General features: G+C 43.7%; 1 long non-coding RNA gene across 2 annotated transcripts; it reads right to left on the bottom strand.

The window, feature by feature from the left end:
• Positions 1-294: 294 nt before the first annotated feature.
• On the bottom strand, positions 295-6837 carry LOC142071075 (uncharacterized). Of its 2 annotated transcripts, none has more exons than XR_012667026.1 (4): positions 6704-6837; positions 5204-5497; positions 3663-3746; positions 295-3488 (listed from the first exon to the last, which is right to left on the bottom strand). It is a non-coding gene; the product is annotated as an uncharacterized LOC142071075 (long non-coding RNA). The 2 variants fall into 2 exon arrangements; XR_012667027.1 differs by having other exon boundaries at positions 5407-5497; positions 6704-6826.
• Between the last annotated feature and the right edge of the window lie 6221 nt (positions 6838-13058).

Below are 13058 nucleotides of genomic sequence, written 5' to 3'. Positions count from 1 at the left end.
ATACTGGTTCTCTAAAACCTGTTTATCTAAAATGAGATCATGTCCTCTTAGTGTGCATTAAGGCCAATATTGCCAAACTTGGATGACTAAATTTAAGCATCTAAGTCCATAGGTAGGCATCTACCATAACTAAGCAGCCTGATTTTAACTCTCATTAACTTCAGTACACAGCACCACTGAAAATCCGGCCTCTTAGTTATTTAGGTGTATAATATATAAAAGATACCTGTCTCAGGATCTGAGTGGCTGTCCACAAATTAAAAATACACCCCAAAACCAGAAAATAATTAGCAATGATTCAATCAAAACCCAATCAATCAATATCCCCTCCCCTTTATCACAATAACTTTAGGCACCCAAATGTAAAGTCTGGCCTGTATACATTGAAAAGTCCCCTGCTTATCCAAACTGTCATTCATTGTTATCATGTTATTATTTGTATGGCCCAGCCAAGATTGGGGCCCCTCTGTGCTAGGTGCTTAATGAGAGATGGTGTCCGGCCCAAGGCACAGACTGGGATGGGAAACAGAGGGACAAACACTTTCCCAAGGTCACACACAGCAGGCCAGTGTCAAAGCCAAGCATAGAACCCAGGTCTCCTGAGTCTCTGTCCAGTGCCCTACGCTTCCTGTCATCTAACTTAGTTCTACATCCCTGTTCCATTTGGAAAAATTAAGTTTAATTGGATATATAATTAAGAAACAGCAAAATCTGTACTCAACCCTTTCTTGTTTTACACGACATGGCCAAAGTATCCACATCGCTACTGAGTGCAAGTTTATTAGACCACCTGTGGTAAGCAGCCAGTTTTTGTCAGTCCCTTGCAGGAATGCTTATGAGACATTTCCTTTATATAATTTATTCATTATAATTGTTCTGATTACACCAGGATAAGTAAATGATAATGTAACTTTCTTTTCAATTATACCTCAATATATATATATATACACACACACATACATACATACATACACACACCACTGTACTCTAATGGAGGGAATCAAGTATTAATTCTGTCCTGTCTTACCCATGGGATGCAAATCAGGGCAGTATTTAGCCCTTTGCATTATATATTGCTGTCAGGCTAACTACACCAAAATATAAAGTGAGTTGTGCAACTGAGAAATCTCACGTGGAATATGTATGTCAAAATACTTAAATTCCTGTGTCTGTATCCGTAAAATGAGACACTGACTTCCTTTGCAAAGTGCTTTGAGATCTACAGATGAAAATGTAAGCTATATATGAGGTTGGTCATATTATTATTATTATGGCCTGCTATCATATGGCAAGTGATATGCTGTTTCAGGTGAATTTTTTCAGCCTCAGTGCTGTGCTTATTGACTTGACTAAATGCAGAAACAGAATGAATATCTATAAAACCTTTGAGAGAGGAGTACACCTCAGAGTTTTGAACACATTGAACGAAGTTTACAAACCCCAAGACTGCCTAACTTCATATTAGTTCCTCACATCACAGGACTGTGCCTGGGCCCATATCTTTTTCCCCAGTCCCACACAGCAGTGTCAATTCTTCTTAAAGTCACATTTTTCTGCTGGGTGGGATCTCTCCAGGAGTCTCTAAATAACCACAGGACTAAACAAAAATGTAATCTGTGAAGCAGGTTATTACCAAACTGTTCAATTTTAATCTTTTCAGCTTCTGTGCCAATAGATGTTTGAGGCTGGAGATACCTGGATTGTGGTTTAAACTGAGAAATTTCAAACTCAATACCTCTAGGAGACTGGGAAAGCTCTGCCATGCATGGTTAGCCATATATTAATGCAAACATACCTTTCAATGGGAGGGGGAGATCTTAATAAGCTACACAGTATCCATAGGTTTCAGAGTAGCAGACGTGTTAGTCTGTATTCGCAAAAAGAAAAGGAGTACTTGTGGCACCTTAGAGACTAACCAATTTATTTGAGCATAAGCTTTCGTGAGCTACAGCTCACTTCATCGGATGCATAAAGTGGAAAATGCAGTGAGGATGTTTTATACACACAGACCATGAAAAAATAGGCGCTCATCACTTCAAAAGGTTTTCTCTCCCCCCATCCCACTCTCCTGCTGCTAATAGCTTATCTAAAGTGATCACTCTCCTTACAATGTGTATGATAATCAAGGTGGGCCATTTCCAGCACAAATCCAGGGTTTAACAAGAACGTCTGAGGAACAGTTGGGGGGGGGGGTGTAGGAAAAAACAAGGGGAAATAGTCATTAAGTTTTAATCACCAAATACTGCTGGATTGTACAAGAGGAAACAGGCATTAGCCAGTCAGGATGGATTCTTATGATTGATCAATAAGTCTAGGAAAGTGCTCTTCTCCTTATCCACAGACAGTGGGTAAGCCCCTGGGAGCACTCCTATTGCAGGAGTGAGGATGTGTGTAGGGTTTTTTTAAAAACTGGAGCAGAAGCAGAAGGGATGATCCATCCCCTACGAGCCACATGATTAAGGGAGGCCTCGTCCTCCTAGTTCTCTGCTTTCCTATTCCAGCATCTTCCTGCCTTAAACTGAAGGGATTTCTAGGTGGTTACTTTTTCCCTCAGCAGAACAACTATTACCAGCTATGAGCATGCCCCAAAGCCCATTGAAAACAATGCATCTTGGATCAGATCTCATGTGCACCTGTGTTTTGTGTACAACAAATACAATGCCAGGGGGAAAAATTCCTTCCCATTGGTTTTCTGTTTGGATTCTCAGCTGCCCATTTCCTGAAACTTCCGTTGAAACCTACAGGCTGTTGGGATCACTGGTTTTGCACAGCCATCTATTTAGCATCATACAGATTATAATGATCTCATCTTTCTAATAAGTGCTTATTGAACAATATTTATGAGCTGTTTCCTCTCTCTCCTCCATAGGTACTAAGAAGCTAGTGTTCAGTGACAACAAACAGTGAATCAATTTTCTCTACTGCTGTGATCCACAGGCCCTTTGGGGTGGAACAGCAATATTGTCAATGACTGGCTGAGGTAACAGTGACTCAGAAGCAGACCTGAGACAAAAGATACAACTAGCATTTGGAATTCGTTTCACAAAAGCACTCCTTTGAATTGAATCAGTCTGAGGAAGATGCAGAAACAGGAAAAGGGAGTGGGGAAAAGAGCAAAACTGTGTTTGTTACCATGGAAAAGCCAGATGAAGACCTTTAGGAGAAATGTCAAGAAAGAAATGAATAAACGGGTAACTTAGAAAGCAAATAAACCCCACCATCACTTATTCAGAGGAGCTCCCTATAAAGAATGGCAGCATGACAAAGGAAAAGTGAAGCACCAAATCCCAGAGTTCTTTGGGTGAACGGTCTGGCATCTGTTTGCTTTTGGGGGCAAAACTCAAAACTGTTTTTGTGCAATTTGTCACACTTGGAAACATTCTGGACATCTTGCCTTGGCTTCAGAATTCACATGTAGCATAAGAATTTCACAAGATCTTTCATTTGTTCAGTCAAAAGCAGCTCTCACAGCTACCAATAATGGGGCCCTGAAAACCAAAACACAAAAAGATTTAAACTCTTTTAAAATAAAGGAACAAATTGCTCTCAAATCCTCCCTACAAACACACCCCACTCCTTGCAATGCCTCACAAAGACAAGGGGCTTCCATTTTGTATTCAGTCCGTTACTTCATGGTATACCTCAGGATCTGGAGGCCTTACCTTCCCAAAAGCATTTTTCTCCTTTTGTCTCTGAAGCAGCCAGTCCTATAGAACTGTGGTTCTCAACTGGGTTTCAGGAAGGGTCTGCCAAAATAAATCAGAGAGCATGCAAAAAATAAAAGCCATTTCACCTCATGCTATTTGGACACATAGCTTTTTCTTCTCTTTTCCTTTTTTACCAGAACGTGTGTTAATTTTTCTGCATGATATGCTGAAACCTATTGGCTTCAGCAGGGCCCCCTGTGGCATGGGGCCCCAGGCAGTTGCCCTGCTTGCTGCCCCCTAACGCTGGCCCTGCCGGAACTATCAATTTAATACCATTTTTAATCTACTGGATATGCAGAAAAACAGTTATTGGGGCGCAGGTGGGCCATGGGCTTTTTATAGCATGTTGTGGGGGCCTCAGAAAGAAAAAGATTGCAAACCCCTGCTATAGAACTTCCTCTGAACACCTAAACCAGGGGAACAGGCAAATGAACTGGAGTTAACCCCACATTCACCAGATAGCAGAGAAGGCCTCTGTAACTGTTTCTTTTTTCATCTTAAAGTAAAGTAAGTTGCTCCCTCTCCCTTTGCAACAGTTGAAGCTCCTGTTAGGCTAAGAGACCCCCTAGGAATGCTGGGTTTCATAGAGTGGGGCCGGCTCTTAGCAAACCATGCTGGTTTCCGCCACATGATTAGGGTTCTACCAAATTCATGGTCCATTTGGGTCAATTTCAAGATCATAGGATTTTTAAAATCGTACATTTCATAATTTCAGCTAGTTAAATCTGAAATTTCACAGTGTTGTAATTGTAGGGGTCCTAACCCAAAGGAGTTCTGGGAAAGGTCGCAAGGTTATTGTAGGGGGGGTTGCGGTGTTGCTCCCTTACTTCTGCACTGCTGCTGGCGGGGCGCTGCCTTCAGAGCTGGGCACCCGGCCAACAGTTGTGGCTCTCCAGCCCCCCAGCTCTGAAGGCAGAGCAGAAGCAAGTGTGGAAATACCACAACCCCCCTAAAATAACCTTGCGATCCTCTGGCAACTCCCTTTTGGGTCAGGACCCCCAATTTGAGAAATGCTGGTCTCCCCTGTGAAATCTGTATAGTATAGGGTAAAAGGACACAAAAGACCAAATTTCAAAGTGAGAGATCAGATTTCACAGTCTGTGACTCATTTTTCATGGCCGCGAATTTGGTAGGGCCTTACACATGATATATGAACAACTAGGACACCATAATCCTCCTGACGACTGGAATTGGGTAGTTTCTCTTCAAATAATTTGCAGGCCCTCAAGTGGGCCTCCTGATCTTCTACTGCAGAAGCCACCGGAACCCATGCCGCAGTATGCATACATAGCTAGGCCTTGTATGTTTGTATATAGTTAGTAAACACAGTTGTTTGGAACTGTGTTCCTGTAGTTTCCTCATATTCATTATGTTGTGTAAAGAGCAAAGACAACAATGTCGGTAAAGGTTTTACTAAGAGCTAGTCTAATAAATTCCCAGGTATCACATAAATGTGGGTGACACACTTCCTTGGAATGCCCAGGACTGAGAGTTACCTCCCTGCCTCCAGCGTGCGGGAGTCTTTCTTGTGGGAGCTGGGTGCCAACACCTATACAGCACCAGCCTTTCAAGCACTCTCCTCAGGACTCTCCCTGTTCCACTTTGCTCTGCAGGTTAGCAACAGGTGCACCCTGAGCCCTCTTGAAGAGTGTTCCTCTGAAGCGTCCAGCCCCTGTCACTGGGCCCTCACAGTAATTACCAGGTTCGCTGCTCCCAAGGGAATACAGTATACACACACCAGCTTGTTTGAGTCAACTGTCAGCTCCAGTGTAACAACCCAGCACTGTAATCTATTTATAGTGAAAACAAACACAGTGCGTGTTTATTAACAAAGGTTAAGATTTAAGAGATAGTGAGCAAGAGTAAAAAGAACAGCAAGTTACAAATAAAACAAAGTATAACATCCTTCCTAGAGATCAAAACTTAACAGGCTACAATCCATATCTAAAGCAGTTTTATCTCACCTAAACCTTTTCTGTAGAGCTTGCTGGTTTTCAGTCCAGCATCCAGAACATTCACAAATAACACCCCCACATATACCCTGCCACAGGTGTTCCTCAGTGACACCAAAATAGATTCATAGATACTAAGGTCAGAAGGGACCATTATGATCATCCAGTCCGACCTCCTGCACAACGCAGGCCACAGAATCTCACCCACCCACTCCTGCGAAAAACCTCACCTATGTCTGAGCTATTGAAGTCCTCAAATCGTGGTTTAAAGACTTCAAGGAGCAGAGAATCCTCCAGCAAGTGACCCATGCTACAGAGGAAGGTGAAAAACCTCCAAGGCCTCTTCCAACCTGCCCTGGAGGAAAATTCCTTCCCAACCCCAAATATGGTGATCAGCTAAACCCTGAGCATATGGGCAAGATTCACCAGCCCCAGGAAAGAATTCACCATACCCAGGAAAGAATTTTCTGTAGTAACTCAGATCCCACCCCATTTAACATCCCATCACAGGCCATTGGGCCTATTTACCATGAATATTTAAAGATTAATTAATTACCAAAATCATGTTATCCCATCATACCATCTCCTCCATAAACTTATAGAGTTTAATCTTAAAGCCAGATAGGTCTTTTGCCCCCACTGCTTCCCTTGGAAGGCTATTCCAAAACTTCAGTCCTCTGATGGTTAGAAACCTTCATCTAATTTCAAGTCTAAACTTCCCAATGACCAGTTTATATCCATTTGTTCTTGTGTCCACATTGGTACTGAGCTTAAATAAAAATGTCCTTTTGCTTCTCCTTATACTTCCCCAAATCCATTGTCTTTGTTCCCCAATCAGGCTGACCTCTCGGGTACAGACTCTGCTGTGCCCCTGTTCAGTTCACATCCCCCTATTGGTTCCCTACGTAAATGGGTTTGCAGTATATTGGCTTACAATGTTAATTTACAATGAACATAGATAAATCAGCATTCCTTTGTCTATGAAAACCTCATTGGTCAACCCTGCCAGGGACACAGACGCTAAAATATATTTTTAGTACATACCTACAACTTCTTAAATATCACCCATACATACATCACACAATGACGATGAGGATCAGTATGACATCAGCTTTCATCCGACACCCCACATGACCCTGTATGGATAAATACTGTGAATCCCGTGTGTTAGGTGTAGTGAATTTGTCAGACCTCATAGGAGTGGCTGTAACAGAATAGGGGACCCTTTGCCAGTTGGCATTGAAGGGCTCTTAGGGTCACAGTGAACACTTCCCATTAGCACACAGCAAAACCTTATCCAACATCCCCCAGTACCACAGAGTCAAAGACAGCACAATTACCAGTACAAGCACCAGTGTTTGTAATTCTAGAAGAGGGAGCTGAAAAATAATTTTTCATGTGGACATAAACGAATCTAAGAATGAGTCAAAGGTGCAATAACTGTATGAGGAGGCCATCAGCTGGGGCTGTGAGATAGGTCCCCTGCCTGGTAAATCAACACTTGAGCAGATCTGTTCCGTTAGAAACCGCTCCCCCATTGAATGGCTGTGTGTGCGCTCATCCTGCACATTACCCTAGCTGAAACTCTTGTGGTTTCTAGGCAGCAGCTCCACCAGCTGCCCAAAATGAAGACTCTCTCCAGCCAAGTTAGACGGAGCTGTACTAAGCCTGATTTAAGTGGCTTTTTATATTTACCAGTGCTTTTTGCTGTGTGCAGAAAGGTGTGTACAATGAGTACATAAGGCTCATTGTTTTAAGATCCATGTAATAACAAGGAAGATACTAAATTTCATAACCTAGCTCTTATCATCAGTAGATCTCATAGTACTTTGCAAATTATTCCCATTTTACAGATGGGGAAACTGAAACACAGAGCAATGAAGTGACTTACCCAAGGTCACCCTGCAGGTGAGCGGTGGAGCCAGGAATAGAACCTAGGCTTCCTGAGTTACAGTCCATTGCTTGCTCCATTAGAAGCACCTAAGAATTCCTTATGCAGCACTGCTAATCCTCCATTTCGCCCACTTTCATCTCTTCCCCGAGCCCCACAGGCCCCATGTTGTAGGCTCTATCCTTCTCTCCATGGCAATGCAAAGTACCTAATTACTAAGCTATTAGGGTTAGCCAACAATGATCAATTTTCTCTTTCCAAAACATATGTGATTTCTGCACTGATCAAAAGCCGACAGTTCTGTTAGTCATTGCTCTAAGCGAAGATAAGAGTGAAAAATATCACTCCAAAGACGAAGGGCCAATTTGAAGCTGTAACATTATTAGCTCTTTTTTGCTGTGAAATATAAAAGGGCAAGAAGATTAAACAGCATTTTGTGAGCAACCTGCTCTTTTAGGAAAAGCCAAACAAGCTGTAGGAGATTGCCTAAATATAAGAATTACTGCGTTTTTGAGTCCAGGCTATAGAGCAAGGGAAGCTCAGATAAAAGGAAATGTTCAAGGGAGAACAGAGTGCAAAGAGACATTTCAAAGGCAGCCATCTAAAGCACAAAGAGCCTGATCCTGCAGTGCTAATGCAGACAAATCTTTACCATGGCAATTTGCCTACGTTAGGACTGCAGGATCTGTGTCAAACGTAGGAGGAGGAAGAGAGCACATTTTCAGGAACATCCTTCATTTGTCCTCTAGATAATTCTCTTTGTCTCTGGCCATGGTTTAGCATTGCCACACACAAAGCACTGGGATTTCTGATATCGCTTACAATGGGGGAGGGGGTTACAATTATAAGAAGGAGCCTAATAATGTATGTAATAATTGTGTGTTAATGTCCAATATTCAACTGGGAGACTAGAACAGCTACTCTTAGACTGGGGGAAATGTCTTCTGTTCTTTTTTTGTGTTCAGATCAGAGATTTACCTGAGAAACTGGGCTGTGTAGAATAAATGCCCTGTTTATATTCTTCTTGGAGAGATTTGTTTGCTCAAATATACTATAGGTTTTTACATATATATTATTAACTCCTTAAAGGGAAAAAATACGAACAAGCTGAAGTGGTGACATAAACCAAGGGCCCAGACTTTCTCTGTAAGTCAGGCAGTTGGGCCTCTAGTTTCTCCGTTTGTTCCCACACAACTCCCCTACCGCTATGTCCCTGGCAAAAGTTAAAAAGACAAAATCTCAGCCTGGACTTAGAATTTCCTGGTTTTGTCAGGCTGTGTCACACCTTGTGTGTTGGTTCTCAGGATGGGTCTTCACTGCAGAATTAGCCTGGGTATCGGCACCCAGATCTAAGCACCCTGGTTACCCTGGGTTGGCTATGACTGCACAGCACACTGCAAGCCCTATCTGAGTTACCGTATCTTCTTCACTGGTGCTGCACCCCCCTGCATGTATCATTAGGAGCTCTGGGGCATATCCCATGGCTCTATGACTTTTCCCAGTGAATTGTGGGAGAACTTGCTTGTCCTACTGGACACATGAGGGAATTGTGGGAAGGCACTGGAGGGTTATCAAGAGATTCAGCCTGTATCTTCATTGCATAGTGGACAGGTTACCAGCTCAAGTAAAAGCAGCACAAGCTCTGAACCAGGCCCCACTCTGTGCCAGGTAGCTTGGGTATAAAACAGCACCAAACTTAGTTGAGAGGGTTTGATGCGTGGATGGAAGGGGAATAGAGGCAACCCAAGTAAGAGCCTAGGCTGTCTTTGCAGTGAAGACATGCCCTGTCTCAAATAAATAAAGACAATAAATGCGTGTCCCAGTGGTCCCTGCCTTTGGATTTTATCCCATGTTCCTTTCCCCTCTCTTCTTTACCCACCCTCCTGCTTCCTCTTTTAAACTTCTTAGACAGGCCCCTTGCACAAACATCTAAGAAACACTTTAAAGCAAGAGAGCTTTTAAAGGGTTTTTTTACCCTAGTGAAAATGAGAGTGACATGCCTTCAGGCTGCACAGGAAATGTAACCACCCTGGGCAGGAGCTGTACACTTGTGGTTGTTGAGGTCCATTTGCCATTTCGTCACAGCATGAATCAAGTTTAAAAAACCAAGCAGAGTCCGCCTAGAGGATATGACACACAAAGAACATGTATTGGGCAAGTCACTAGCCACTCTCTGTCTCTGCAAAATACCTCCCCACTTCACAGGGCTGCTGGGAGGCTTAATTCACTACTATTTATAAAGCACATTGGGAGTCCTCAGCTGGACCACAGAGCAGAGCAAAGTATGAATATTTTAAACAGTGTGGGTATTAAAAAATGACAGTAACAATAACTAACAATAATTAGCTTCCTGTTCATTTCCAGATGCAATTCAAAGTGTCCATGTTCTTCTTGAAAACATTTTGTGGTTGATGTCCTAGGTGTCTAGATGCTGTCACATTTCTCTCTGGGGAAATTCTAGCCACCTCCTCCATGGTTATGTAAGGTCCCCTGCCAGCATAGCTTGGTGGCACCAGGAGGAAAAGAATTTGAGGGGTCAGTTACGGAGTGCACACCATGTTTGCTGCACAGTCCCCTGCATGGGATCTGTGTTCTGCATCATGCAGGGGCAGACTGGAGGATGGTTTGGCATCAGGGCCAAACCAGGGAATCCCCCACAGTACAGATCCTCTTGTGCTTGCTTGTGTGAAGGATGTGGGCGAAAGGGGAGCTAAAGCAGACTTCATGACATGGAGAGAAAGATTTCCCCACGCCCACGCATCAGCCCATTATCCAGCCCAGTTCCTTGGGTTAGGCACTGGGCTGAGGATTTGGCCTTTAGTACCTTAAGTACCCAACAGTTGGGATCTATGGGGATGCTCGAGCTTAGAGCTCCAAGAGGTATCCATGAGGGCTGTGAGCTGGAGGTCTCAGTGGAGGGCCCTTGACTCAGTAATGAGCTCTTCCACTTTGTCTGACAGAACCAGGCTGTTGTACTCTGTGACACGCTGCAAGGTTGATCCGAGCAGGTGGTTTTAGAAAGGAGGGGTTTCGTTTGGATGGGCTTGTTTAGCTGGGGTAGGCGATCTTCTCGGTGTCTCTTTAGCATGATGAGGATTTGAATAGTGTATGCATGTGGGGTTTTAAGTATGTGTATGTGCCCAGAGACTTGCTGACGGGTGCAGCAAGCCAATGGAAAGAATACATAAAACAGCTTAATGAATAAAATGTGACAGGAATTAGTGCTACAGAAAGTCACGTTGACTCTGAAACAGGGCTTCATGTGACCGTTGGATGTGTGACACAGTGCTAGTCTGGAGACCACAGAGCAGCCTGGCTTACGGAAAGTTCACCCTTGCTCATGCTTCATAGGAGCATGTGCCTCAGCTTCCTGAATGAAAGCAGCTAGTTACTCACCAGGACTCCAGTCATTCACTACACATGTGAGTAACTTTATATGAGTGCATAAGTGGTTGAAGATCAGAGCCCATGTTTTCTGCAAGCAGCCACTTTCCTGCTTCTTTAGGGTGGAGCAGTGTGGGTCAGGGGTAGGAGTGTGACAAGCAAATAAAAAGGAGAGACAGGAGAATTGCAATGTCCTTTTATGAATTCAGTCTGAACAGTGCTTGGGCCAAATTCTATCCTCTGTTACACCTGGGCAACTTCAGTGGGTCAGCACTGCCTTGGTAGATTAGGGATACAGTTACAGCAATTCATGTAAAAATCACAGTGCTGAGACATTAATTTCATTGTTATAGATCCCTGTTTACGTGCTGCAGCCAAAAGGGGAAAAATACTTATTGTTATTACTGTAGCAGCTAGATTTGGGTCTCATTGTGCGAGGCACTGTACAAACATATACTAAGAGACAGTCATTGGGCTGAAGAGTTTAGAGTCTAAACAAAGGGTGAGAGAAAGGCTGCTAGCCCCTTTTTACAGACAGGGCACTGCAGCACAAAGAGACTGATTTGCCTGAGATCACACAGGAAGTCAGTGACCCGGAACTGAACCCAGATCTTCAGTCCAGTGTCTTTACATCTCTGGACAGTACTGGGCAAATTGCCTCAGTGACATTCTGTGATGGATTGAATAAATCTTAATTACACCATTTTTACTGGAAAAGAGGTTAGTTTGCCGGCGACATTATAGACTGACTTGTAAGACTGATTCATAGTCAACTAAACTATTTTATAAAAGAGCTACATCCCAAGCTTGTTTGACTGTAGAGAAAATCTAGCAAAACCAAGCTTATTGGCATGCATTTTTCATTCACTGTGTGACCTGACCATAAATTTTCTTTCCCGCATCATCTTGTCCTAAGTCTATAGCGTGTTATGACCATTCCACACTACTGCACTGGTGTCATTTTCTGACCATTTCCATTTTCTGATTCTAAGGAAAGAAATAAGATTTGGTTTTGTTGCCAAAAGCTCATTCTTCGGAGGAGGAATGTTGGCATTCATGCACTTTGTTTTAGGCTTACAGTATACTCCAGATTATCGAATAGCACAGGGGACAGGGATTTTATTTGGGTAATTGGGAGTTCGGATCATCGAGAGGGCAGGATCCATTCAGCCATTCAGCAATGGGGTGGCTTCCTCTGCAGAAAGGGCCTCCTCCTCGCAGTCCTGGCCAAGGGTCTCTGCTCTGCCCTGCCAGATGGCATTCCCCCGCCCCCTTGCAGAGATCTGGTACCACTGGCCCCGTGGTAGCACAGGGAGCTCTCTGCAGCCCTGCTCACTTACTCCCGTGACAGTGGGGCTGCACAAGGCTCCCTCAGCTGCTGCAGGAGCCATTCAGCAGCAGGGTGGCCTCCCCCAGGGCCGGTGGTGAGGGCTCATCCTCCTCCTCCTCACAGTCCTGGCCAGGAGGTTTTGTGGAAGTGGAAAAAGGGATAAAGGGAATTTGAATGCAGACATTTTAGTTTTCTTAGGAATAGAGCAAGAGTCAGGCTAACTCTAACTCTAATAACGCAAGACTTTAAGGCAGGGCCTGGGTGAGTGGGAAAACTGTAAGAGATGCTGTTTTGACCTTGAGTTAGATAAGAATGGAATGCAGACTGTAGAGGAACTGCTTAGAAAAGGAAGATATCAGGAAGGAATATGTATAAACAAGACACGTCTGTTGATCACTATTGTATGCAACAATGGAGGGAGGGATAGCTCAGTGGTTTGAGCATTAGCCTGCTAAACCTAGGGTTGTGAGTACAATCCTTGAGAGGGCCATTTAGGGATCTGGGGCAAAAACTGGGGGTTGGACTAGATGATCTCCTGAGGTCCCTTCCAACCCTATTCTATGAAAAGGTATAAATGCTTGCTCTAATTATTTACCTAGCAGAGACCTGCCTAGGAAGGGGGAATCCCTGTCCATGTGCACTCTCCCCCTTGCAATTGCTTGAGAATAAACTGTTTGTGAATAACTTGTTGCAAACAACCTAAGAGTGAAAACTGCATTTTTCTTCCACAATTTGGTGCCGTGACTCAGATGGCAACGCCCGGCTGAGACAGGAACAACTACTACGGACCGTTC

The sequence above is a fragment of the Caretta caretta genome, chromosome 2 (genome assembly GCF_965140235.1).
Source record: "Caretta caretta isolate rCarCar2 chromosome 2, rCarCar1.hap1, whole genome shotgun sequence".
Lineage (NCBI taxonomy): Eukaryota > Metazoa > Chordata > Testudines > Cheloniidae > Caretta > Caretta caretta.
The sequence above is the reverse complement of the archived record's forward strand: the minus strand, read 5'-3'. Positions and strand labels throughout refer to the sequence as shown.